Source organism: Equus asinus, chromosome 10 (genome assembly GCF_041296235.1).
Source record: "Equus asinus isolate D_3611 breed Donkey chromosome 10, EquAss-T2T_v2, whole genome shotgun sequence".
Classification (NCBI taxonomy): Eukaryota; Metazoa; Chordata; class Mammalia; order Perissodactyla; family Equidae; genus Equus; species Equus asinus.
The window spans coordinates 45,599,189-45,627,164 of NC_091799.1; the positions used below are offsets into that span (position 1 = coordinate 45,599,189).

General features: G+C 39.4%; 1 protein-coding gene across 1 annotated transcript in view; it reads right to left on the reverse strand.

The window, feature by feature from the left end:
• LOC106827616 (calicin-like) overlaps positions 1–27,976 on the reverse strand; it is a 69,913-nt gene continuing 41,937 nt past the window's right edge. Inside the window, exon 1 of the mRNA XM_070519158.1 lies at positions 1–27,976. This exon is cut by the window's right edge and continues 41,937 nt beyond it. The gene's annotated coding sequence lies outside the window, so the exon portion shown is untranslated.

Below are 27,976 nucleotides of genomic sequence, written 5' to 3' on the forward strand. Positions count from 1 at the left end.
ATTTTATTCTTTTTGTTGCGATTGTGAATGGGATTGAGTTCTTGAGTTCTTTTTCTGTTAGTTTATTGTTAGTGTATAGAAATGCTACTGATTTATGTAAGTTGATTTTATACCCTGCAACTTTTCTGTAGCTGTTGATTGTTTCTAATAGTTTTCCTATGGATTCTTTGGGGTTTTCTATATATAAGATCATGTTGTCTGCAAGCAGTGAGAGTTTCACTTCTTCATTGCCTATTTGGATTCCTTGTATTTCTTTTTCTTGCTGAATTGCTATGGCCAAAACCTCCAGTACTATGTTGAATAAGAGTGGTGAGAGTGGACACCCTTGTCTTGTTCCTGTTCTGAGATGGATGGCTTTTAGTTTTTGCCCATTGAGTATTATCTTGGCTATGGGTTTGTCATATATGGCCTTTATTACGTTGAGGTACTTTCCTTCTATACCCATTTTATTGAGAGTTTTTATCATAAATGGATGTTGGATCTTTTTGAAAGCTTTCTCTGAGTCAATTGAGATGATCATGTGGTTTTTGTTTCTCATTTTGTTAATGTAGTATATCACGTTGATTGACTTGTGGATGTTGAACCATTCCTGTGTCCCTGGTATAAATTCCACTTGATCATGATGTATAATCTTTTTAACATATTGCTGTATTCATTTTGCCAAAATTTTGTTGAGGACTTTTGCATCTACGTTCATCAGTGATATTGGCCTGTAGTTTTCCTTCTTTGTGTTGTCCTTGTCAGGTTTTGGGATCAGGTTGATGTTGGCTTCATAGAATGTGTTTGGGAGTGCTCCATCTTCCTCAGTTTTCTGGAATAATCTGATCTTATTTGAATGTTTGGCAGAATTCTCCAGAGAAGCCGTCTGGTCCTGGATTTTATTTTGGGGGAGGTTTTTGATTACTGTTTCAGTTTCTTTACTTCTGATTGGTCTATTCAGATTCTCTATTTCTTCCTGCTTCAGTTTTGGGAGGTTGTAAGAGTCTAAGAATTTATCCATTTCTTCTAGGTTGTCCAATTTGTTGGCATATAGTTTTTCATAGTATTCTCTTATGATCTTTTGTATTTCTATGGTATCTGTTGTGACTTCTCCTCTCTCATTTCTAATTTTATGTATTTGAGGCTTCTCTCTTTTTTTCTGAGTGAGTCTGGCTAAGGGTTTGTCAATTTTGTTTACTTTTTCAAAGAACCAACTCTTTGTTTCATTGATCCTTTCTACTGTCTTTTTTTTTGTTTCAATTTCATTTATTTCTGCTCTAATTTTTATTATTTCCCTCCTTCTACTGCCTTTGGGCTTTGTTTGTTCTTCTTTTTCTAATTCTGTTATCTGAGATTCTAATCTTATCTATATTCTAATCTATATCTAATTCTTATCTGAGATTTTTCTTGTTTATTGAGTTGAGCCTGTATTGCAATGACGTTCCCTCTTAGGACTGCTTTTGCTGCATCTCAAATGAGTTGGTATGGCATGTTTTCATTTTCATTTGTCTCCAGATAATATTTGATTTCTTCTTTAATTTGTTCAATAATCCATTGTTTTTTCAGTAGCATGATGTTTAGTCTCCACATTTTTGCCCCTTTCCCAGCTTTATTCTTGTAGTTGATTTCTACTTTCATAGCATTATGATCTGAAAAGATGCTTGCTATTATTTCAACCCTCTTGAATTTGTTGAGGCTTGCTTTGTTTCCCAAGATATGGTCTATCCTTGAGAATGTTCCATGAACACTTGAGAAGAATGTGTAACCTGCTGTTTTTGGATGGAGTGTTCTATATATATCTCTTAAGTCCATCTGGTCTAATTTTTCATTTCATTCTATAATTTCCTTGTTGACTTTCTGTCTGGATGATCTATCCATTGGTGTTAGTGGGGTGTTGAGGTCCCCTACTATTATTGTATTGTTGTTGATGTCTCCTTTTAGTTTTTTTTATTGAGTTAATGATAGCTTACAATCTTGTGAAATTTCAGTTGTACATTATTGTTTGTCAGTCATGTTGTGGGTGCACCACTTCACCCTTTGTGCCCACCCTCCTTTTAGTTTTGTTAATAGTTGCTTTACATATTTTGGTGCTTGTGTGTTGGGTGTGTATATATTTATAAGTGTTATGTCTTCTTGGTTAAGTGTCCCTTTTATCATTATAAACTGCCCCTCTTTGTCTCTCTTTATCTGTTTTGCTTTTAAGTCTACTTTGTCTGATATAAGTATGGCGACACCTGCTTTCTTATGCTCATTATTAGCTTGGAGTTTCATCTTCCATCCCTTCACTCTGAGTCTGTGTTTGTCTTTGGGGCTCAGGTGTGTTTTGTGGAGGCAGCATATTGTCCGGTCTTGTTCTTTAATCCATCCTGCCAGTCTGTGTCTTTTGATTGGAGACTTCAATGCATTTACATTTAGAGTGATTATTGAGATGTGGGGGCCTAACGCTGCCATTTTATTGCTTGTTTTCCGGTTCTCTCACATTTCCTTTGTTTCTCGTCCCATGATTTTTGGACTACCAATTCAGTTAGGTAGATTTCTATATTGGCTTTCTTCTCATTTGTAATTTGTGTTTTTATTCTTGTTATTTGTTTAGTGGTTACCATGTGGTTTGTATAAAACGTCTCATAGATGAGACAGTCCATTTTCTGATAGTGTCTTATTTCCTTAGATTGAGCCGTTCCATCCCTTTCCTCTTCCCCTTCTAGGTTGTTATTGTCAGATTTTTTTTCTTCCTTCTTGTGTTGTGAGTTTGTGGTTAAAATGACAAGATTATATTTATTCTTGTTGTTTCCCTTCCTTTTATCTTTAATTTTATACTTAGACTTTGTTAACCTGTTCTGATGGAGAGCTGCAACTTTCTGATTTTGTCTTTCTACTTATCTCCTTAGCTCTGGGTTTTGTAACCCCTTTCCTTTTTTTGATTTTTCAGGTATGAGGGTCTTCTTGAGCATTTCTTGTAGGGGAGGTTTTGTGGCAATGAACTCCCTTAACTTTTGTTTATCTGGGAAAGTTTTTATTTCTCCATCATACTTGAAGGATATTTTCGTTGGATAGAGTATTCTTGGCTGCAAGTTTTTGTCCTTCAGAGTTTTGAATATATCATTCCACTCTCTTCTAGCCTGTAAGGTATCTGCTGATAAATCTGCTGACAGCCTTATGGGGGTTCCTTTGTTGGTTACTTTCTTCTCTTTCGCTGCCCTTAGTATTTTCTCTTTGTCATTTACTTTTGCAAGCTTCACTACTATATGCCTTGGGGTTGGTCTTTTTATATTGATAAAGTTTGGAGATCTAGTACCCTTTGTCACATGGAGTTCCATCTCTCTACTCAGGTTTGGAAGTTCTCAGTCATTATTTCTTTGAACAGGCTTTCAGCTCCCTTCTCCTTCTCTTCTCCCTCTGGGATACCTATAATCCTTATGTTGCATTTCCTAATTGAGTTGGATATTTCTTGGAGAGTTTCTTCATTTCTTTTTAGTCTTAGTTCTCTCTCCTCCTCTATCTGCAGCATTTCTATATTCCTACCCTCCAAATTGTTAATTCTGTCTTCCATATTATCAACCCTACTGTTCAGAGTCCAGATTTTTCTTAATCTCCTCCATTGTGTTCTTCATCTCCAATATTTCTGATTGGTTCTTCTTTATAGTATCAAACTCTTTTGTGGCATAGCTCCTGAACTCGTTGAGTTGTCTATCTGTATTCTCTTTTAACTCATTGAGTTTTTTAATGAATGCTATTTTGAATTCATTGTAATTTAGGTTATAGATTTCAGTGTCTTTGGGATTGTTTTCTGGGTACTTGTCGTTTTTCTTCTGTTCTGGAGATTTAATGTATTTTTTCATACTGCTTCATGGCGTGGATTTGTGCCTCCACATAGATATAGAGTTTAGTTACTGCTTCCACTTGCTTCTACTGGAGTGCGGGGAGGGGGGGAGCAGCTGTGTAATCTGCACCGACCAGGATCTCTGTCAGCTGTTGCTGACTGGACCTGGGCCCCTCCTCATGGTCACAGTGACCCTATGGGGTCACTCGTCAGCTGTAGGGACAATGCTGGTGCCTACTATAACAGACAACCTAGATGCGCTCTTTCCTTATGGTCTCCAGTGGTGTTATGGGTTTTCACAGCAGCTGGGAGCAGGATCACCTAGACTCACAGCTCTGTCACCATCAGGGCCCGCAAGATCTCACTTGTCCACTACGGGCCACAGCAGAGCTATGGGTATCTACTGAAGTCTTTGGTTAGCTCACCCAGCTGTGCCACTTCTGTGTCAGGGTCTTCCAGCCTTGTGATTGCCAGGCGGGGCCTCTCCACTAATGCTGTGCAGAGGCTTTCCCTGCTGCTGCTGTGGGACTGTGAATTTTCCCCTTGGACCACGGAGCAGGCTCGCTGAGGCTCCAACTTGCCACTGCCCAGTCACACAGTCTCTCTGGGTCTCCCTTGTCCCCTCTGGTGCACCGCAGGAATTTTTGTGTCGGAGGTGGCTGGCAGGCTGCTGCACCAGGTGGGGCTCCTTCTGCCCCAGGGCCTCACAGTGTTCTGAATGCTGGGAGGAGCCTCTCTGCTGATGCCAGTAGAGGCTTTCCCTGTGGCTGCTGTGGGACTGTGGATTTTTCCTCTGGCCAGTAAAGCAGGCTCACTGGGACTCCACCCTCCCACTGCCCACTCACACGGACTCAGTGGGTCTCCCTTGCCCCTTTTCGGCCACAGCAGGATTTTGTGAGTCAGAGGTGGCTGGTGGGTTGCTGCGCTGCTCAAGATCTTCCTGCCCCGGGGCCTCCAGTTCTGAATGTTGGGCAGGGCTTCTCCACTAATGCTGAGTAGAGGCTTTCCCTGCAGCTGCTGTGGGACTGTGGATTTTCCCACTGGGCTAAGGGGCAATTGAGGGGGGCTTAGGTAGGGCTGTTGTCACCTGTTTCCACTGTCACTCTGCCAATGTGCGCACATGCCCGCCCTTGGTGCCGTGGCAAAGCTATGAGCATGTCCGCTGGTAGAAAGTCACTTGCAGGTACTAGGCTGTCCGGGGGTCGGAGAGTTTTCACCTATCTCCACCGCCTCCCGGGGGGAAGTCTGTCCACCTTGTGATGTATAGCAGCACAGGCCTCTCAGGTGTCCTGCGATACTGTGTGGATATCCTTTGTTGACTGATGAATGTCCAGTTAGTTGTAGTTTGAAGGGGGAGAGACAGAGAAAACTGCTCACTCCGCTATTTTGCTGACGTCACACGTTGCATCCCTGGTTTAGGTTTTAACAGGATCACCATGGCTGCTGGGTGGAGACAGAATGTAGGGAGCAAAGAACCAGGGAGACTGGTTAGGAGGATATTGTAGAATTTTCAGATAAGAGATGGTGGCCATCAAGGTGGTGAGAAGTGGTTGGATTCTGGGTGTTGTTTTTTTTTAATCATTTTTAAGTTAATGGCAGAAAATGTACTTTTTTTGTGTGTAGGGGTCTACGAATTTTAACACATATATAGATTCATGTACCCACCACCATAGTCAAGATATATGTTTAGACTAATCTGTAGTCTTTTGAAAGTATAACTGACATGATTTGCTGGAGGACAGGATGAGGAGAGTAACCTGAGAGACTCCAGAGCTGGAGCTGCCCTCAGCTGGGATGGAGAAGACTCCTGGTAGAGCGGGAGGATCAGGAGTTCAGCTTGGAACATAAAGAATGTGTCCATTTTGTCTAATTTTTCAAATTTATTGGCATAAGATTGTTTACCCAGTGACAAAGTGTACATCAGATTTTATGTATTTTTTCAGATTAGTCCATACATATATAAGGAATCAGGTATTTCATCTCTTTTTGCTACTCGCTTCTGAGTTTTTTCACACAGATGGTAGCGTACCACAAACGCTGTTCTGCATCTTGTTTTCTTCACTTAATGGTACGTCTTGGAAATCATACCACCTCATACCCAGTTCAGAATCTCTTCACTTTTTTTAATGACTGCATGGAATTGCAGTGTATACATGTACCTTAATTTATTGAACCAATCCTAGGTTGTTGGACATTTAAGTAACTTCCAAGTGGTCATTTTTTAATGTTGCGAATATATCTGTACGAAAATTCCTAGAAGAAAAGTTACTGATCAAAGGGTATGTGAATTAGTAATTTTGATAGATATCGCCAAATTGCTTCCCAGCAAAGTTCTATCTGTTTATACAACTCCCTGCAAGAGCATGAAAATGCCTATTTCTCCATATCCACATCAATACAGTGTATCACCATTTTTATTTTTAAGATTTTATTTTTCCTTTTTCTCCCAAAGCCCCCCCAGTTCTTAGTTGTGTATTTTTAGTTGTGGGTCTTCTAGTTGTGGCATGGGGGACGCTGCCTCAGCATGGCCTGATGAGCAGTGCCATGTCCGCGCCTAGGATTTCAAACTGGTGAAACCCTGGGCCACCGAAGCAGAGCATGTGAACTTAATCACTCGGCCATGGGACCAGCCCCAACCTTTTTTGATCTTAATGTTTAAGATTTTTTTTGCTATGCAGGAATTTTTTTATTTCTTTAGTCACATTTATCAGTCTTTCATTGTCATATTTGGAAAGGCTTTCCTACTTAGATTATTTTTTTAAATTCCCATGTTTTCTTATAGTGCTTTTCTGATTTCATTTTCTTCTAAATGTTTAAATATTCGATTCCTCTGGAGTTTGCTTTGGTATGGTTTCTTGGCTTTAAACCTCTCTAAAAAAGTTGTACATATTTGTTTTCATAGTTTAGATTCTGGTTTTTAAAAATCCTGTAATTATGTTGGCAACACAGTCCTATATACTTATATTTGAGGGTCATTAACAATGTGTGTAAATCGGTGTTTCAAATAGTCTTGATAATTTCAAGTCTTGAGAAAATTTGTTAGATCTGATTAGGTCTTTTTTTAAAAGATTTTATTTTTCCATTTTCTCCCCAAAGCCCCCCAGTACATAATTGTATATTTTTAGTTGTGGGTGCTTCTAGTTGTGGCATGTGGGATGTCACCCCAGCATGGCCTGATGAGTGGTGCCATGTCTGTGCCCAGGATCCAAACTGGCAAAACCCTGGGCTACCACAGCGGAGCGCGTGAACTTAACCACTCAGCCACAGGGCTGGCCCCTGATTAGGTCTTTTTTCTAACCTTTTTTTTTGGCTGATGGGCTCATACTAAGAGTAGAAGTGTCAGCTCTGTTATTGTGGTTTACTTGTGCTTGTATTTATAGTCTTTTAATCTGTGGTTTCTTTGCAAGAATCTTTGTAAGCCACTTGGCTATTTTGTGAGGATTTAGTTTAGTTAAACCAGATACTATAACCTGTAAATCCATTGAACTGGGCTCAGGTAAAGCACAGTACTGAACAATATACAGAGAGTGGGGCAAGATGGAGCCACTGTCATCTGTCATGTGTCATTGTCACAGTCAAGGAAAAATTACCTCCTACTGTAGGTTACATAGGGACTAGTGAGGGTGCCAGTGCCAAGCCATATACTAAATATTAATAAAGCTTAATTTCTGTCCTGTTTTTTAGATAGAAAATGAATATAAATAGAAGTCCTCGCGTATGCTTCCCACACCCTAGTGTATCTTCTTACATACCCGCTGGGATGCACGTGTCCCACCACTGAAGACTACCCGTCAAGAAGAATGAGTGGGTGACGCTACATATTCTTTAGATAGTCCCTCAGTTAATGTCATCCCTCTCAGCCAAGTTATTGAGTGTCAGTGAATTAGGGATTGTCATCTCTGGAAATATCCTGAAGTTGTGGCTATGCTGACTAAGGATAAAAGCGACTGTCAGTTTAACTGGGGCTGGGATTGACATCCTTCTGTGAACACTGAGCCTTCTAAGGATACCTGACTTCTTCTTGATGAGTATTTAGCAATTGCAGTAAGACATTATGCCATGAAGGATGACTATAATAACTTTATCCAGGAAAAGGTTTGAACATTCACCTCGTCCATGTGACAGTCTCAGTAAACGTGTCCGACTTTGAGCAGTCTAACTTCCATATAGCCCTTGGAGATACACCTAGTAAGACAAAATGAGGTACCGTATGGATTTACTAACTGTAAACTTTGATTTTAGAATAATTATATCTCTTCTTTATAGTGATGATTATACAGGGCTGTACTCTTTGATTTGCAATGTTAAAATTATGTAATCCACATGTAAGAGGAATACTTGGCAGGAGGGCAGGCATTCAGCCCTTCAAAATAATATCTAGGCATTAGGGCAAGTTGAACAGAAAGGGAAGGTGGTGCGCGGTGGGGGCATATCTTTGCCTTATCCTACCGGAAAGTATTAGTCCATCTGTTAAGAAATCATCCTACCAATCTGACTCTTGAGTAAGTAACGTGATGTACAATTCTGTAGATGTGTGAATAGCTAGGAGTCTGTGTTGCACTTAACTGATTCCTTTCTAGAGTGTTATAAAGGCCATGAAAGCTTGGTTAAAACCTTAGTCAGTCTTCTTGGCTAGGAGATAGAGACCAGAGGTTGGCAATCCAAATCTGGCCCACTGCCTGTTTGTTTAAATAAAATTTTATTGCAACACAGTCATACCTGTTTGTTTAGGTATTCTCTGTGGCTGCTTTCGAACAGCAATGGTGGAGTTGAGTAGTTCTGACAGAGATTGTATGGCCCACAAAATCAAAAATATTTACTGTCTCTTTACAGAGAAAGTTTGCTGCCTCCTGGTGTAGAGTTAGTGATCTCTAATAGAGTGACGCTCCCCAGAGCCCGCCTGCTCCTTTCCCAGAACGTTGGCCTGGGATGCCCAGGCTTGCAGTTTATCAAGAAACTCACATTCAGTGAATTGTTTTTAACTGAAAAACAAGTAGGTATGGTAAGAAGTTAAAACTTAACTTCTTAAAGCATGAGTACATAATTAACAAGAAGCTTCCTACCCACGCAGCCCTGTTTCCTTCCACAGAGGAGAGTATTAGAAATACGTTTGCAGGAATTATCTGTACTTGTATATAACCTTTGGAATTATATCATCCACACAGTTACTGGACCTTGCCCCCTCCTCCTTTTAAATTTAATGCTCTGCTTTGAAGATTGTTTCATAATAGTCCCTAGCATGTATAGGTTTTCATTATTTTTTTTTAATGGCTGCATGGTACTTGTGAAATTTCCTTTATTCTATGTTTGTGTATATCATTTTTAGAAATTAATTTTTAATTACACAAGTAGCACATAAAAACATTCTCTGTATAAAGAACATTGCAGATGCTTAAAGTTCTCTTGACATCTCCTCCAATATCTGTCCCCCACCCGGCAGCCTTCACGCAGGTAACCACTGTTATCACCCTGGGTCTGCCAGGCCTTTTATTTGTATTGTAGTAGAGTCGTGCATCTCTTCGTGATGAGGATACATTCTGAGAGATGCATCATTAGGCGATGTTGTCATTGTATAAACACCATAGAATGTACTTACACAAACCTAGATGGTATAGCCTACTAGACACCTAGCCTCTGTCCTATTACTCTTATGGGACCCCCATTGTATGTGTGGTCCATTGTTGACCGAAACGTCATTAGGTGGTGCATGACTGCATTTTGTGGTTTTTTCTTACTGTAAATGCTATCATACTAATATTATTCTGTATCTTTCTTTGTTTACTCAACAGTATGTGCCACGATACATATAACACATTTTTTTTTGAGGAAGATTAGTTCTGAGCTAACATCTGCTGCCAATCCTCCTCTTTTTTGCTGAGGAAGACTGGCCCTGAGCTAACATCCATGCCCATCTCCCTCTACTTTATATGTGGGACGCCTACCACAGCATGGTGTGCCAAGTGGTGCCATGTCCGCACCGGGATCTGAACCAGTGAACCCCGGGTCGCCAAAGTGGATAACCGCCGTGCCACCGGGCTGGCCCCACATTCATTTTCATAAATAGTATATTTAGCCATTCTCTTGTTGAACATTTTAGGTTATTTTCTAGTTTTTACACTAATATAAGTGATGCGCAGTGAGCATCCCTATACATACCTCCTTGGACATATGTACTGAGTAGTAGAATTGCTGGGTCATAGTATATGACATTTGAAAAATAACCAGATATTGTCAAGTTGTGCTTCAGCATTTTTTTCCAATTTATATTCCCACTGGCAGTATATGAGAGTGCCTGTTTCTCCACACTCTCTCCTATATTGTTATTTATCAAAATTTTATATCTTGGTCAATTGAATGAGTAAAAATGGTATCTGATGTTTTATTCATCTGTCTTTAATAATTAGAGAATTTGAACTTATTTTAAATGTTTATATATATTTTTTCTGTGAACTGCCTGTTTATGGCATTTGCTCATTTTTTTCTCTGAGGTTGTTGGTCTTTTTCTTACTGAATTATAAGAACACTTCTACAATAAGGAATCATAATAATTGCTAGCATTTATTGAGTGTTTACTATGTGCCAGGTGTTGCTATACTCTCTCTACCTGGATTAGCTCATTTAATCCTCACGATAGTCCAATGAGGTGAGAACTGTTTTCACACTCTTTTCAAAGATGAGGAGAGTGAAGCAGAGAGAGGGAAAGTAATTTGCCTAAAGTTATCCAACTAATTATTGGCAGAATTGGGATATGAACTCAGGTGGTCTAGATCCAGCACCTGTATTCCTAACTACCATGCCATAGAGCATCCCAAGAAAATTAATACTTTGTGCTGTGTGTTTATAATCTATATATTTAATTTTTCCCCCTATGTTTTTCTAGTACTTTTACATTTTTTAACTACTAATTCCTTAATCTACAGGAAATTAATACTGGTATAACCAGTGAGAGAGACCCAATTTTTTTCTTTATTAATAAAATTTTTATTTTAAAATAGTTTTATTTTTACAGAAAAGTTACAAAGATAGTACAGAGAGTTCTCATTTATCCTTCATCCACTTCTCCCTGTTTTTTTGTCTTTGCTGAGGAAGGTTTGCCCTGAGCTAACATCTGCTGCCAATCTTCCTCTTTTTGTATGTGAGCTGCCACCACAGCATGGCCACTAACAGATGAGTGAGTATATGTCCATGCTCGGGAACCGAACCCAGGCTGCTGAAGTGGAGCATGCCAAACTTAACCACTAGGCCACCGGGCTGGCCCCAATTTTCCCTGTTATTAACATCTTACATTACTAGGTACATTTGTCCTAACTAAATAACTAACAGTGGTACATTACTATTAACTAAACTCTGTACTTTAGATTTCACTAGTTTTTCTCTAATGTCCTTTTTCTATTCTAGGATTCTTCCAGGATACCATATTATATTTAGTTGTCATGTCTCCCTAGCTTTCTCTGATCTATGATAGTTTCTAGGGATCCAGTTTTATTTTTTTAATAAATAACCTGTAATTTATTAAAAATAAATAATTGATTGACCCAGTACTATTTATTTAATAATCCATCATTTTCCCATCCATTTGAAATGATGATTGTTTTATATATTAAATTTACATATTTCTTTTTCTGGGCTCTTTATTTCATTGCATTTATCTTTTTATCTAGTCTTGCCTTATAAGTAATTGTTTTAATTACTCTATCTTTATAATACCATTTATTTCATGTCTGGTAGAATTAGCCTTCTATTATTATTCTATTTTCCCTCTAGAATGTTCCTGGCTATTCTAGAATTAGATTGCTTTTCCCTGGTGTACTTTTTAAATGGAATGCTTGGAAAGCTAATAGGTCCATAATTTGATGGAATAAAGTCTATTCCATTTTAAAAAGGGATGATTTGGTAGTGTATCTGTGGTGTTAATAATGGTGAATGAATAAGCCAGGGTTGGGAATCTGGCCCTGGGTGTTCTTTTGGGTTGTATGAAATTTCAGTCCCTTCAAAGGGTCTGTATTCTCACAGTGTAGAAACACAGCTTTGTTTACTACTTGATCAACTTTTTGCTTCTTAATTCTTTGTGTGTCTTATTAGTGCTTTCTTTTTGTTTTGGAAAATATTGTTGTTAAATTATTGTACATCTTTTTTTATTGAGGTAACATTGGTTTATGACATATACATTTCAGGTGTACATCATTATATTTCCACTTCTGTATAGACTGCATTGTGTTCCCCACCAAAAGTCTAGTTACCATCCGTCACCATACACATGTGCCCTTTACCCCTTTTGCCCTCCCCCATCCCCTTAAAGTCTGTCCATGTTGTTGCAAATGGCAAGATTTCATATTTTTTATGGCTGAGTAGTATTCCATTGCATATGTATACACCACGTTTTCTTTATCCATTCACCCGTTGATGGGCACTGTGGTTGTTTCCAAGTCTTGCTATTGTGAATAATGCTGCAATGAACATAGGGGTATACATATCTTTTTGAATTAGTGTTTTTGTGTTCTTTGGACCTGGAACTGGAATAGCTGGATCACATGGTAGTTCTATTTTTAATTTTTCAGGGAATCTCAATACTGTTTTCCATAGTGGTTGCATTCTGGAAAATTTCCATCCCACCTGCTATGTATGAGTGTTCCCTTTTCTCCAGATTCTCTCCAACACTTGTTATTTCTTGTCTTTTTAATAATAGCCATTCTGATGGGTATCAGGTGATATCTCATTGTGGTTTTGATTTGCATTTCCCTAATAATTAGTAATGCTGAACATCCTTTTACGTGCCTGTTGGCCATCTGTGTATCTTCTTTGCAAAAATGTCTGTTCATAGCTTCTGCCTTTTTTTTTTTTTTTTGAGGAAGATTAGTCCTGAGCTAACTGCTGCCAATCCTCCTCTTCTTTGCTGAGGAAGGCTGGCCCTGAGCTAACATCCATGCCCATCTTCCCCTACTTTATATGTGGATGCCTACCACAGCATGGTGGGCCAAGCAGTGCCATGTCCGCACCCAGGATCTGAACTGGCAAACCCCAGGTCATCGAAGTGGAACATGTGCACTTAACTGCTGTGCCACCAGGCCGCCCCCTCCTTTTTTTTTGAGAAGAAGATTGGCCCTGAGCTAACATCTGAACATTTGTGCCAGTCTTCCTCTATTTTGTGTATGTGGGACAGCACCACATTATAGCTTGATGAGCAGTCTGTAGGGATCCGAACCTGTGAACCCAAGGCCACTGAAGTGGAGTGTGCGAACTTAACCACTATGCCACTGGGCCAGCCCCTCCATTCCATTTGATCTGTGTGTCTCTTTTTCTGCCAGGACCATGCTGTTTTGATTACTGTAGCCTTGTAGTATGTTTTGAAATCAGGGACTGTGATACTTCCAGTTTTCTTCTTTTTTCTCAGGATTGCTTTGTCTATTTGGGGTCTTTTGTTGTTCCATATAAATTTTAGGATTCTTTGTTCTATTTCCATGAAAAATGCTGTTGGGATTCTGGTAGGGATTACATTGAATGTGTAGATTGCTTTAGGCAATATGGACGTTTTAAGTATGTTAATTGTTCCAGTCCATGAGCACAGAGTATCTTTCCATTTCTTTGTGTCATCTTTGATTTCCTTCAACAATGTCTTATAGTTTCAAAGTATAAATCTTTAACCTCTTTGGTTAAATTTATTCCTAGGTATTTTATTCTTTTTGTTGCAATTGTAAATGAGATAGTATTCTTGATTTCTCTTTCTGCTAGTTTATTGTTAGGGTATAGAAACGTCTTGCTTTTTTCTATGTTGATTTTGTATGCTGCAACTTTACTGTATTTGTTAATTATTTCTAATAGTTTGTTAGTGGATTCTTTAGGGTTTTCTATATATAAAGTGATGTCGTCTTCAAATAGTGACAGTTTCACTTCTTCCTTTCTAATTTGAATAACTTTTATTTTTTTTCTTGCCTGATTGCTCTGGCTGGACTTCCAATACTGTGTTAGTGAGAGTGGCGAGAGAGGGCATCCTTGTCTTGTTCATGTTCTTAGAGGAATAGTTTTCAGTTTTTCACCATTGAGTATGATGTTAGCTGTGGGATTTTTGTATATGGCCTTTTATGCTAAGGTACTTTCCTTCTATACCCATTTATTGAGAGTTTTTGTCATAAATGAATGCTAAATCTTGTCACACACTTTCTCTGCATCTATTGAGATGATAATGTGATTTTTATTCTTCATTTTGTTAATGTGGTATATCACATTGATTTGTGAATTGAACCATCCTTACATCTCTGGAATAAATCCCACCTGATTGTGGTGTATGATCCTTTTAATATATCATTGTATTAAATTTGCTATATTTTGTTGAGGATTTTTGCGTCTATGTTCATCAGTGATATTGGCCTGTATTTTTCCTTTTTTGTGTTGTCTTGGTCTGGTTTTGGTATCAGGGTAATGTTGGCCATGTAAAATGAGTTAGGGAGCGTCTCTTCCTCTTCAATTTTTTGGAAGAGTTTGAGGAGAAGTACTGAATCTTCTTTGAATGTTTGGTAGAATTCACCAGGGAAGCTATCTGGTCCTGGACTTTTTTGTTTTGAGAGGTTTTTGATTACTCTTTCAGTCTCTTTACTAGTGACTCGTCTATTGAGTTTCTCTATTTCTTCTTGATTCAATTTTTGGGAGGTTGTATGATTCTAAGAATTTCTCCATTTCTTCTAAGTTATCCAATTTGCAGGCATATAGCTTTTCATAGCATTCTATTATAATCCTTTGTATTTCTGTGGTATCCATTGTAATTTCTCCTCTTTCATTTTGATCTTTTTTAGTTGAGCCTTCTCTCTCTCTTTTTTAGTGAGTCTAGCTAAGGGTTTGTCAATTTTGTTTATTTTTATGAAAGAACCAGCTCTTACTTTTAGTGATCTTTTCTACTGTCTTTTTAGTCTCTCTTTCGTTTATTTTCCTTCTGATTTTTATTGCCTTCCTTCTCCTGACCTTGGGCTTCATTTGTTCTTCTTTTTCTGGTTCTTTTAGGTGAGTGTCAGGTTGTTTATTTGAGCTTTTTCTTGTTTCTTGAGATAGGCCTGTATTGCTATATATTTCCTCTTAGTATTGCTTTTGCTGTATCTCATATATTTTGGTATGTTGCCTTTTCATTTCCATTTGTCCCTAGGTGTTTTTTAATTTCTCCATTGATCCAATAGTTGTTCAGTAGCATAGTGTTTAGTCTCCACATATTTATGAGTTTTCTAGCTTTCTTCTTGTAGTTGATTTCTAGTTTCATACTATTTGGTCGGAAAAGATGCTTGATATGATTTCAGTCTAAAATTTATTGAAGCTTCCCTTGTTTCCCAACATATTGTCTATCTGTGAGAATATTCCATTTGCACTTGAAAGGAATGTGTATTCTGCTACTTTTGGATGGAATGTTCAATATATATCTATTAAGTCCATCTGGTGTAGTGTTTCATTTAACACCACTGTTTCCTTGTTGATTTTCTGTCTGGATGATCTACCCATTAACGTGAGTGGGGTGTTGAGGTCCCCTACTATGATTATGTTGCTGTCAATTTCTCCCTTTAGGTCTGTTAATAGTTGCTTTATATACTTTGGTGCTCCTATGTTAGGTGCATATATATTAATAAATGTTATATCTTCTTGATGGATTGTCCCCTTTATCATTATATAATGTTCATCTTTGTCTCTTATTGTCTTTTTCGGCTTGAAGTCTATTTTGTCTCATATAAGTATGGCTACATCCACTTTCTATTGCCATTTGCTTGGAGTGTCATGTTCCATCCCTTCACTCTGAGCCTATATTGTCTTTAGAGCTGAGATGGGTCTCCTGGAGGCATCCCATTTGGGGTCTTGTTGAGTCTTATTTTTTAATCCATCCAGCCACTCTGTGTCCTTTGATTGGTGAACTCAGTCCATTTACATTTAAGGTGATTATTAATATATGAGGATTTAATACTACCAATTTCTCTTTTGTTTTCTAGTTGCTCTATATTTCCATTATTTCTTTCTCTTTATGTTTGTCTGCCATTTCAGTTTGGTGGTTTTCTTTGACGTGTTTCTCAGTTTCCTCTTTTTTTAATGTTTTGTGACTCTACTCTGAATTTTTGTTTTGTGGTTACCCTGAGGTTTGTATAAAAGATCTTATAGATGAGATAGTCCTTTTTCTGTTGATAACATCTTATCTTTATTTAGCGATGCAGGTTTCATCCTTTACCTCTTCCCTTTCTGTGTTTTTGTTATCACAAATTATCCCTTTTTGCATTGTGAGTTTGTTCAAATTGAAGTGGTTATGGTTATTTTTAATGCTTTCTTTCCCTTTAGCCTTTATGTTATAATTGTTTACTAACCTATCCTGATATAGAGTTGCAATTTTCTGATTCTGTCTGTCTATTTATCACCTTGCTTAAAGCTTGTATTCCTCTGCCTTTTTGTTCCAGGTAGGAGAGGTCTTTTCAAGTTTTTCTTGTAAGGCAGGTCTAGTGGCAGTGAACTCTCTCAGCTTTTGTTCATCTGCAAAAGCCTTTATTTCTCCTTCATATTTGGAAGATAACTTTGCTGGATAGAGTATTCTTGGCTGACAGTTTTTCTCTTTAAATATTTTAAATATATCACTCCACTCTCTCTTGGCCTGTAGAGTTTCTGCTGAGAAATCTGCTGATAGCCTAATGGAGGTTTCTTTATAAGTTAATCTTTTGCATCTCTCTGGCTGCTCTTAATTTTCTTTCTTTGTCATTGACTTTTGACAGTTTTAATATAATGTGCCTTGGATAAGATATTTTTGTGTTGAGATAATTAGATGTTCTAGTAGCTTCATATACTTGTATATCCAGTTCCTTCCCCAGGTTTGGGGATTCTCAGCTATTTTTTCTCTAAATAGGCTCTCTGCTCCCTTTTCCCTCTCTTCTCCTTCTGGGATACCCATTATCCTTCTGTTGCTTTTCCTAATTGAATTGGACATTTCTCATAGGATTTCTCCATTTTTTAAAAATCTTAGTTCCCTCTCCTCTTCCACCTGAATCCTTTCTAGATTTTTACTTTTGAGCTCCTTAATTCTGACTTCCATGTGGTCTGCTCTATTTCCAATGTTTTCTACTTTATTCTTCATGTTCAGCTCCAGAATTTCTGTTTGGTTCTTTTTTAGGGTTTCAATCTCTTTGGTGACGTACTCCTTCTGCTCTTTAGTTTTATTTCTGAGCTTACTGAACTGTCTGTCTGAATTTTCTTGTAGCTCATTGAGTTTCTTCATGACAGCTATTTTGAATTCTTTGTCAGTTAGATCACAATCTTCCATGACTTCAAGTTTGGTTTTGGGAGTCATTTTCTTTTTGAGATACTGTGTTATTGTAATTTTCATGGTTCTTGATGAATTGTTCCTCTGCTGATGCATTTGTAGTAGCAAACACCTTATTTAGGTAAGACTTTATTTACTTTGAATCTGATCTGCTTCTGGTTTTATTTGCAGTCCTGCACTTCTCACCCTCCACTGCCTCTGACAGAGGTGTCATCACTTCCCTCATTGTGCTGCTTGTGCTTTCAAACTTGCTGGTGCCTTGCTGCTTATGGTGTCTCTGCAGTTGTGTATGTCACTACCAAGGTCACAGGGGTGGTGAGCACTTGTCCTGCTTCCAGGGTACCTGGGTCATGAGTTACCCCACTGTAGTGGGGGTAGGGGGATAAGTAGAGTGGGAGCCAGGGTCCCAGGGACCTCCACCATGTCTGGGTTTGTTGGGTCTTCAGGTGCCACTGCTGCAGGTGGGGGCCAGAGTTGCAGGCACCACTGCAGTTGGGGGGGGGGGACCAGGGTTGTAGGCTTCACCGTCACCGTTACTAGGCTCTCTGTGACCTCAGGCACTGCTGTGGCTGGGGGGCTGCTGCTGTACCCACCACCTCTGCTGCTGCTCTCGGGTTTTCTGGGGGTGCTGCCTCTGCACTGCACTGGATTTGCAGGTGTCACTGTCCCTGCTGGGGTAGGCTGAGGTTCTGGGCACCACCACAAGGGGCAGGGGTACCTCGGTCGTGGGCACTGTAGTTCCTGGAGCCTCTGGTTTTGGGTGCTGCTGTGGTTCCTGGAGCCTCAGGCTGTAGGTGTCACTGCTGCTGTTGGGGGAGGAGATGGGGCTGTGTTGCAAATGTCATCACAGTTTCTGGAGTTTCCTGTCACAGGTGCCACCACCACAATTCCTGAAGTCTCTGGTCTTGGGTGCTCCAATATTTCCTGGAGTCTCAGGTTGTGGGTGCCACTGCACAGTTCCTGGAGCTTCTGGTTGCAGGTGCTGCCACCATTCCTGAAGCCTCCTGTCTTGATAGCTGCCGCTGCTGCTCCCTTGGGTACACTGCTTCCTGAGGTCCGTTCCATCCACCTTCAGACATACAGCTATATGGATCTCCCACTGCTTGTAACTTAGAGGGGAGAGACAAAGGGAACAACTCACTCCACCGTGATGCTGATGTCACTTTTCTTCATCTTTATGGTAGAATACTCTACAGCCATAAAAGTGAATGAGGAAGCTCTTTAAATACAGAAATGAAATGACATCCAATATATATTGTTAAGGGAAAAAGCAAGGTGTAGAATAGTACATATAGTATACTATCATTTTTGTAAAAAATAAAGGGGAGGGAGGTATATTTATATTACTTACTCATATGTGAAGGAGACACAAGAAGTTGTAGTTGCTGTTCCTTCTGGGGAGGAAAATTGGGAGAGAGGAATGGAAGTGAGACTTTCATTCTCTGTGCTTTTGTACCTCTTAAATTTTGAATCATGTAAAGGTTTTATTTCTTGCCTAAATGCTCTGGCTAGGACGTCCATTACCATGTTGAATAGAAGTGGTGAAAGTGGGCCTCCTTGTCTTGTTCTTGATTTTAGAGGAAAAGCTTTCACTCTTTCACCATTTAGTATGTTAGCTATGGATTTTTCATATATGGCTTTTTTTGAAATTAGATTTTATTCATATATGGCTTTTAAAAAAATTATGTTGAGGTAGTTTCCTCCTATTCCTAGTTTGTTGAGTGTTTTTATCATGAAAGTGTTGAATTTTGTCAAATGTTTTTTCTGCATCAATTGACACGATCATGTATTTCTATCCTTCATTCTCTTAATGTGGTGTATCACATATATTGATTCACGTATGTTGAACAATCCTTGCACTCCAGGAATAAATCCCACTTGGTCTTGATATATAATTCTTTTAATGTGTTGAATTTGGGTTGCTAGTAATAATTTTTTAAAAAGTAGAATGATAAAGTTTTGTGTGAGTTTTGAATCCCTAAAACTGATGTGGAAAGTGGGGGCGGTGCCTTTGCAGGCCAGGTCTGAGTCTGTCTGTAGGTGTACAGAAAGAGAGTTCTGTGTTTATTTGAGTTGTGCTGAAGTTTCTCTTGCCTACAGCATTTCCATTAGTTTTTTTTTGTTGTTGAGATTTTTTGCTTTTTCTCCCTATTCCCTTTTTTTCCCTCTAAGGAGATAGAGCATTCTGAGGTGTATATGTTTTGTAATTTCCTGACCCTTGCGCATGATTTCTCAGAAAAAATAAAATGTTGGCTGGCGTGTTTATTCTTACGCTATTGTAACAGTAATACTTAACATTCATAGGCTTTTCTTATTTACAGTCTCAGCTCTAAGTGAGGTAGTTGCTTTTATTTTCCCCCTCTTATGGATGAGGAAAGTAAGGGGCAGAGACCTTAAATAACTTACTCAGGGTCTTATAGCTAGTAAGTGGCAGAGCTGGGATTTAAACTCAGCTAGTCAAGCTCAGAGCCTGTTCTCATAACCACCATGAAATGGTGTTTCTCAACTATGTAGTTGCTAGTATCAAGAGAATCATAGACTCCTAGAGGGGAAAGCAGTCCCCATCCTAAGCTTCTTTTTTGTCTTTAAACTTGGGAATGTTCCCAGAAATCCCAGCTTTTCAGGTTTACCAAGACGACGAGTTGTTTCTCCTAATTCTTATGAGGTTTTGTGCATCAGCTTTTCTACTCACCTTAGGTGTCACCCCTGGTAGGGAAACTTACTGGTCCTCATTTTCTTCACTGGAAGTGTTAGAGCATTGCTGTTATCAGTGATTTCCTAGGTCCGTTCCAGCTCTGAGTAGCAATAAATTCCCTGACTTCTGTTTATTCACAATTTCCCTTGTTTGTTTTAGCCTAGCATTCTTCTCTCTTGAATTTGAGTCTTAATTCCTCATCTCATCAGCTTTCCTTGCAAGCACTGTGCCATTTTGCACATTTCTTAAATATCTCTAGTCCAAGTTGCTGATTAAAAAACTGAATAGAACAGGTCCACCCCTAAGTATTCTGGGTATTGGTTTTTAGTCTGTAGCAGATACACTTAACCAAGACTTTGTGGTCTTATCCACAAAGATAAAATAAGCAACTGCTAATCCCTTATTGAAATTGAACTACAATATATCAGTGGTTTTCCTCATTTGTTGATTTAACTGTAAGCTTTGCTGTTTTTGTTTTTTTAAAACCTATTTGGACCTAAACTTCTGTGCTGTATATTTGCCTTCGTTTGCTGTTACTACAAGTTCACATTCGTTTGGCAGCCATGGAATTAATGCTCTTAATTATTAATGTATTGTTCCACCAAAACAAGGTATATGTACCAACATACCAACTTCAGTGTTCCCTACTTTTATTTATTTATTTGAATGCACTAGTGGATCTTGGATTAATCCTTTGAGGGAGGGCAATTACCTTCAGATAATATAAAAATGTTACATTCTGATAGTATATGTTAGATCTAAGTTTTGACATTTTCAGTAAATCAAATATTTCTGCAGTGGAATGAATATGGTAGAAAATGTCTAACTCTAGTTCAATAGAGATTTAGCCTTCCTAATTAAAGTTATTTACTAATACTGTATATTCTTTGTTTCTCCTACTCTGAATTTCATTTTTTAGTTTTTCATGTGTTTGCAAGTTGAAAATTGATTCAAATTAGGACTTTTATGCATTATTGTGGAATTTAATTTCACACATTATAGATTTTGAAATTTATTGTAATCTTGGCTCAGAACCATTGTTCCGAATCACAGCAAAATACAGCCTGCTGGTTGAACCTAATTAAGGTGTCGTATCACTTGTATGCAGTGTGTATCTTTGCCTGGAATGTTCTAAAATTCCTCACTTGGGACTAACACTTCCCCCAGTTCTTGGTGTGATTGAAAAACCGGCAATATTTGACACACTGTATGTAATTCTTGTTTAAGAGGTAGACTTTGTTTATCTTTTGCATTTGTTAACTGTTTTAACCAAAATGCTCAACTGCAATTTCCAGCATGATTACTAATAGATTGAGTATTAACCTTATGAATGTGTCCTATATTCATTAGCCACTACTGCATTCAATAACAAGCATGATTGTACTCCAGTTCTGGGTACACAAATATTAGGGAACTATAAATAATTTAGTAAGTGAAAGTTGAATATCTTGAAAGTAAAATTGCTTTCTAGCAAGTATAATTTACAATTTTAAAGACCATGAGCAAATTCTCTCTTTATGGGATTATATTTTACAATTACAGAGTTGACTCCAGTACTATGATTATGTGTTGAGAGATCGCCTGCCTTTCTTGGCACCATGTGAAAAACCAACAATTTCAAGCCCGCTAGAATTTGCAGGATTATCTTGCTTATTAGCCCACAAATCTTTTCCCCTCCCACTTGGTTTCACCCTCTATTACCTGTTTCTTGCTCTTGTTTGCAAGGTAATCATCCCTTAAATAAACAAGAATTCTCCAAAGATTTAGTGGAAACCAGGGTTAAGGGGCACAGCCCTGGCTGACACATGCCTCTTCCCCAGCAGAATTGTGCCTCTCAAGGTCTTTTCTGACTGATCCTTAGATGTAGGCTTTCAATATTTAAATAAGGAGCCTTTCTGCCTGTCTCTTTATAGGCTTCCTTAGACTTTTCAGCACAAAAAAAAACCCCAAAAGTTCTGTCTTTCTCTCCTAGTCCTAAATGTATGCCTTTTTTGCTCTACAGCAATGTTTCTCAACTTGGGCACTATTGACATTTTGGACTAGATGATTCTTTGTTGGGGGGCTGTCCTGTGCCTTGTAGGATGTTTAGCAGCATCTCTGGCTTTTACCCACTAGATGCCAGTAGTAGCCCCCAAGTCATGACAATCAAAAATGTCTCCAGACACTGTCAGCTGTCCCCTGGGGACAAATTCACCCCTGGCTGAGAACAAATGCCGTGTAATATTGAACAAGCACTTGATTTTTCTGGCTGAGACGCAGTTTCCTCATCCGTGTAAGGTGGTTGATAATCCCCACCTACTGTGCAGGATAAAATACATGTACAAGTGATTTAAAGTGCGTCTACAAATAACAGGTTGGTTTAAGCCTGGCAGCAGCACTAAGCTCTGGACTGTATTTCTGCCAGCATTTCGGTACAGAGAATGAAGCTGAAGGTCAGGTGATGGTCACGGTCACAGGTCTCATGACTTGTTTGTGGATGGTACTCTACAGAGCTCTTCTGTCCAGATAGGGAGAGTGGGCAGGTGCATTTCAGGAGGTGATGTGAGCAGGACTTGACTAGGTGATGTGTTCCTTACCAGGCAATCCTAAGACCCTGAGGCAGCTGCAATGGGCCAGAGCTCCCTTGGGAGGGCGTGTGGCGTTCCTCAGAATGACTTCAGCCTTTCATACAGTACTGAGTCTTTAGCACTCAGGCATGCGTGGCTTTTGGCCAACATGCCCAACTTGGTCCACTACCTTTTTGAGCATCCCTATCTCCCTCTCCTGTTTATTTCCGGTTGTCTCTTATGTGCAAGGCATAGTGCTGATGCTTTCACAAACATTCTCTTCTGTTCCTTTTGGAATCCTATCAGTGGCGTTACTTGCTTTACAGAGAGTAACAATAGTAGTAGCAGTAATGGTAGTAGTAATAGAGGCAGGAGGAGTAGTAGAAACTAACATACATTGAGTTCTTACTGTGCGCCTGGCCTTGTGCTAAGTGCTTTGTATGTGTCAAATCATTGAATCCTAGCAACAATTTATGGAGTAGGTACTATTCTTCTTCTTTTTACAGATGAAGAAACTGAGGCGCACAGCAAGGTTACATAGCTCATATACAGCTAGTAAGAGGTAGATCCTGGATTTGAATCTGGGCAACTTGTCTCCAGAGCCTACTCTCTTAGGAAACAGGGTCAGAGAGATTAAGTAACTTGTACGTGTTCAAGGAGCTAATAAGAGGCAGAACTGAGAGTCAAACATAATGTGCGACTCCCATGCATTGTTGTTTCCCACATGTCAAGCTCCACACTTCTCATTCACCTGTTCTCCCTGCCTCTGCCTGGGTGGGATGGCTTCTGTGGTGCTAGCTTAGAGCACAGCATGGGGGTCCATTAAAAGATACTTCATGAATTCAAGGTGGGGTGACGAAAAGAGTGATAAAAAGAGGCAAAGAGGAACTTGGAATCGGTCTGGTGGAGCTCTTCTTATTCAGTACTTTGTTCTGAATGTTTATTTTTACATCTCGTTTCTGTAGAATTCTACTTTGAGTTGAGTGCTTTTGTTTTGGATGGTAGTTTCTGGATTTAAAGGCATAACATTTCTTTTATTATTATAGATCTGGTTGTGAGCTTTTTATCTGTGTGTTGGAACAGACCAGAAAGGGCTAGAACCTGGAACCAGACTTATCCTGGGGGTGGGCAGGTGCTGACAGGAGAGAGGTAATGCGAGGAAGTTAAACCTTCATAGGTGGTGTGTTAGTTTCCTAGAGTTGTTGTCTCAAAATACTACAAGGTGCTGGCTTAAAACAACATCTATTCGTTCTCTCGCGGTTCTGGAGGCTAGAAGTCCCAATCAAGGTGTGGCAGGGCCCTGCTCTCTCTGCAGACTCTGGGGGAGAATTCTTCTTTGCCTCTGTCTAGCTTCTGGTCTTTACAGGCAATCTTTGGCATTCCTTGGATTGTAGCTGTGTCACTGCAGTCTCTGCCTCTGTCTTCACGTGGCCTTCTCCCCTGTGTGTGTGTGTCTCTGTGTCTAAATTTCCCTCTTACAAGAACACCAGTCATATTGAATTTAGGGCCCACCTTAAGCCAGTATGATCTCATCTGAACTTGATTACATCTGCAAAAGGCCTTATTTCTAAACGAGGATACATTCACAGGTTCCGGGTAGACATGAATTTGGGGGGACACTGTTCAACCCAGTGCAGATGATATTCAGAGTAAGCAGCAAATGGCTCGCATATGATCAGCATGAGGGAAGACCCACTGGAGTACATGGGGTTCTGCCTCGTGAGTGAAGCCTGACAGAGGTCACTCTGAGCATGTTGCAATTGGAGATTCAGGTAGGTCATGACCATTTGATCAGTGTAAGTAAGCAGATAGGAGAGTCCTTACCCCCGGCTGGTCTCTACTTTCTACGTGACCCTGACAGGAGCAAGCTAAAATGTGTGAAGTATCAGGCAGATGGTCAGTTTGCCAAGAAGAGAGCAAGTCAGGTACCCAGGATGTGCATCGTGAGAGGCCTTGGGCTCAGGAATAAGGAAAAGCTCAGAGTGGGGCCAACTAGGTCAGGGCCAGTCCTGCAGCAACTGTGACTTGCTGCTGAGTCCCAGGGAGTTGGCTGAAGCATTTAAAAACCCCCCAATTCTTGGGATAAGGCCTGGAGCCCAGGCAGCACTGAGCCTTCAGCTCAGGGTTCGGTTGGCTGTGGATGAGGGACAGTAAGGAGAAGTGAATTGGAGGCTTCATCATGATAATTCAGAAGCAAACTTTGTCAGATTCTGATGCTGGCAAGTGTTGAGGGGCCCTGGCAAGGTGTAAATAAGAGTGGGCTCTCTGGGTAACAGCGAGTGCTTTAGGGTAAAGGAGGATGAAAATTCAATAATATTAAGTGTCATTTGTAGAATGAAAGCTCTTGCTCTTCCTAGGAAACACTTTGTAGGTCAGCCTGTCTGCTCTCACCAGAGAGGCTGAGTCAGAGATTGACTTGTTTTGATGTCGGCACATTTTCTTTTTAAATTCATTGCTTGATAACACTTCTTTGGAACCTTGATTATTTTTTTAGCACCATCAGAATCCAGCCTGTTGTAGTCCTAGGACTCAGAATGGCCCACACCTGTTTCTGCCCTCACCTTTAAGCTGGACTGATTTCTGTAAGAAGTATGTCCTAGACAGTTCAATGGTGGTGCCCTTCAAAGGCTTCTCCACCTCCCTGCCTCCACCCTTCAAGCCTTATTCAATTACTGTTGGCATTTTGTGTGTGTGTGTACGCGCTTGCTCTTGTCTCCCTGGACCTATATTATGTTTCTAACCCAGGATCCTTATTCAGTTAATTTTGTCTTCATTAGTTGTGGGCACCCTCTGGAGTTTGCCATCAGACTATGTTCCTTAGTTCCCAAAGTTATCTTAAACAATTCTGTGATGAATGTTACTGTTCATCAGTTTTTTTTTAAGATTGCCTCTGAGCTAACATCTGTTGCCAATCTTCCTCTTTTTTTCTTTTCTCCCCAAAGCCTCAGTACATAGTTGTATATCCTAGTTGTAAATCCTTCTAGTTCTTCCAATATGGGACACCTCCACAGCATGGCCTGATGAGCGGTGTGTGGGTCCACGCTCAGGATCTGAATCGGTGAACCCCAGGCCAGCACCTATTCATCAATTTTTGTATGCCAAATTATTTGCTTAGGATAAACTGATAGAAGTGAAATTACTAGATCAGGGATATGCAATTTGCATGCTTTTAATACATATTTCCAAATTACTCTTCAGAAAAGTTTATACTCTCTAGTAAGCACTCTTGCCTCTGAACTCTTACTAACACTGGGTAGTGTTTTTTTAAGTTCGTCAGTTTGATAGACAACAGAAGGTATCATAACTGTTTATTACTTTTTTATTACTAGATTAGTTGAACATATTTTCATGTTTATTGGCTCTTTAAAAGTTCTTGTTTTAGGAATCAACTGTGAATATTCTTTGCCTATTTTCTTTTGGAATGTATGTTTTTTTTATCCCATTCCTTCATTTATTAAACAAATCTTAATTGGGCACCTTTGCTATGCTAGGGCCAGACACTGTTCCAGGTGAACAGCACAGGCAATCCTTGTGATTGAGGAGCTTATGTTCTAAAGTAATGAGGCAGAAAATAAATAAATATGTAATATGACAAGTGGGGATAAGGACTGTAAGGAAAAGTAGGCATGAAAGTAGCCTCTTGCAGTATGCCAAATGAGAGCGGCTGGTGGCGTGGTGGGGGCAGTGACTGGTGATTCTGGAAATACAGATATAGGTATAGATATATTGTTTTCTTTTGGTGATGAAGATTGGCCCTGAGCTAACATCTGTTGCCAATCTTCGTCCACTTTGTATGTGGGATGCTGCCACAGCATGGCTTGATGAGCTGTGTGTAGGTCAGCGCCCAGGATTCAAACCTAAGAACCCCCGGGCTGCCAAAGTAGAGTGTGCAAACTTAAACACTATGCCACTGGGCTGGCTTCCTGATTCTGGATATATTTTGAACATAGAACCAGTAGATTTTACTGATGGAGTGGACGTGACGTTTGAGAGGGAGAGGAGCTAAAGATGACCGCAAGGCTTTTGGCTGAGCAACTGGTAATGCAGCCATTTGTCAAAATGGGGGTAAAGGTGGGAAGAACAGGTTTGGTGGTGGTGAAGTCTTAATGATTTGTGAGAGCTGTTTATGTGAGGAAGCATATTAATCTTTTGTCATTTCGGTGGAAAAGGCTTGTTTCCTCAATTTGTTGTTAATTAACTTTGTTAGTAGTGTTTTGCTGTAAGAAATGTCAACTTTTTATTTTGTCATCTGTTAGTGTTTATAGTTTTTGGTTTTGCTGTCCTGTCTAGAAAGATTCTATGAATAACCACCCATGATGTCTTTAAGGACTTTCATGGTTTTGTATTTGCATTTAACTCTTGAACCTAGGGGGAATTAATTTTGAATCAGTTCAGTCTTAATTTTTCTTAAATAATTACCCTGTTATCCTAGCATCATTAAACAATCTGTTCTCTGCCAGGAGAAATGATCGCACCCTTCCCTCTGAATTGAGGCAGGTTGTGCAGAGGTGTTCAGTCACAGAAGAGTGTTTAGCGGGCCCTTTGTCTTAATTTTTGGTTGATGACTTGGCAACTCTAATTTCTGAGTATAACAGGTTGTAAGCATAACTCTCCTCCATTCCCAAAAGAGGCCCTTGCCTTAAAGGATAGGGTGGCTTTCATCAGTTTCCCTTGATAATTGTGAATTCTGTCTTGTGGATGATATGTGACCTGTTTTTAAGCACAGCTTATGTCCTCCCACTGAATATGCTTTTTTGCTGCCTCATTTTGTCAACTGAGAATTCCTTTGAGATTATGAATTAAACTTTGCTTCAGCAATACAAAAATGGACAACAATATATACTCTGTCGATTTACTCATACTGCAGATTCCAAAGCCCTAACACATTTATGTTTTCCACTGTTGCGTTCTCTGTGCTTCCCTGATATGTGGATAATTTAGAGGTGACAATAATTTACTGGATTTTCTTCTTTAAGGCAAGAAATGGATTTCTTATGTTATTAATAGTGTGTACCAAATCTTATAGTTGGATGAGGTCTTCAATCTTCATTAAGTCTAAATCTCTTAAATGTTTTTGGGTTTTTAAATTTTTTGTAGAGAGGAAAATATGAGGTTCCTAAGTGGCTCTCTCCCAGTAGCATTCTGCTTCTTCAACAAATGCTTCAGGCAAACTTTGTTATTAATTTTTAAATAATAGAAGACAACTGCAAGTATTTGATCCAACTTTAAGATGTCTGTGGTGCAGCTACATTTGGAGGACAGGCCACTTATCTATTAGCCTGAAAATTCCATTCATTGTATCTACTGTGCAGACATCCTCTACCATATGCTTTCTTCATTATGTTGCAAATACATTTGTTTTAGACCTCTACCATATGTCTTTGCTGGTGTGGTTTCTTGTCCTTTTTTTGAGCATTCTGTTTTCTCTAACCAGCTCTTGCTCTACTGTCTTCTGTTTCCTGCTCCCACTCTCATACGTTAGATGTATGGTAGATACTGAATAAATGCTTGAGTGAGCTGATGCACAATTGAGTGCATCCCATGATCTAGTGAGTGGTTCTCAACTTTAGCATGTTTCAAAATTGCCAGATGGCTTGTTAAAACAGATTGCTGGGCACCATTCTGAGGGTGTCTGATTCAGTAGATCGGGGGCAGGACTAAGAATCTGC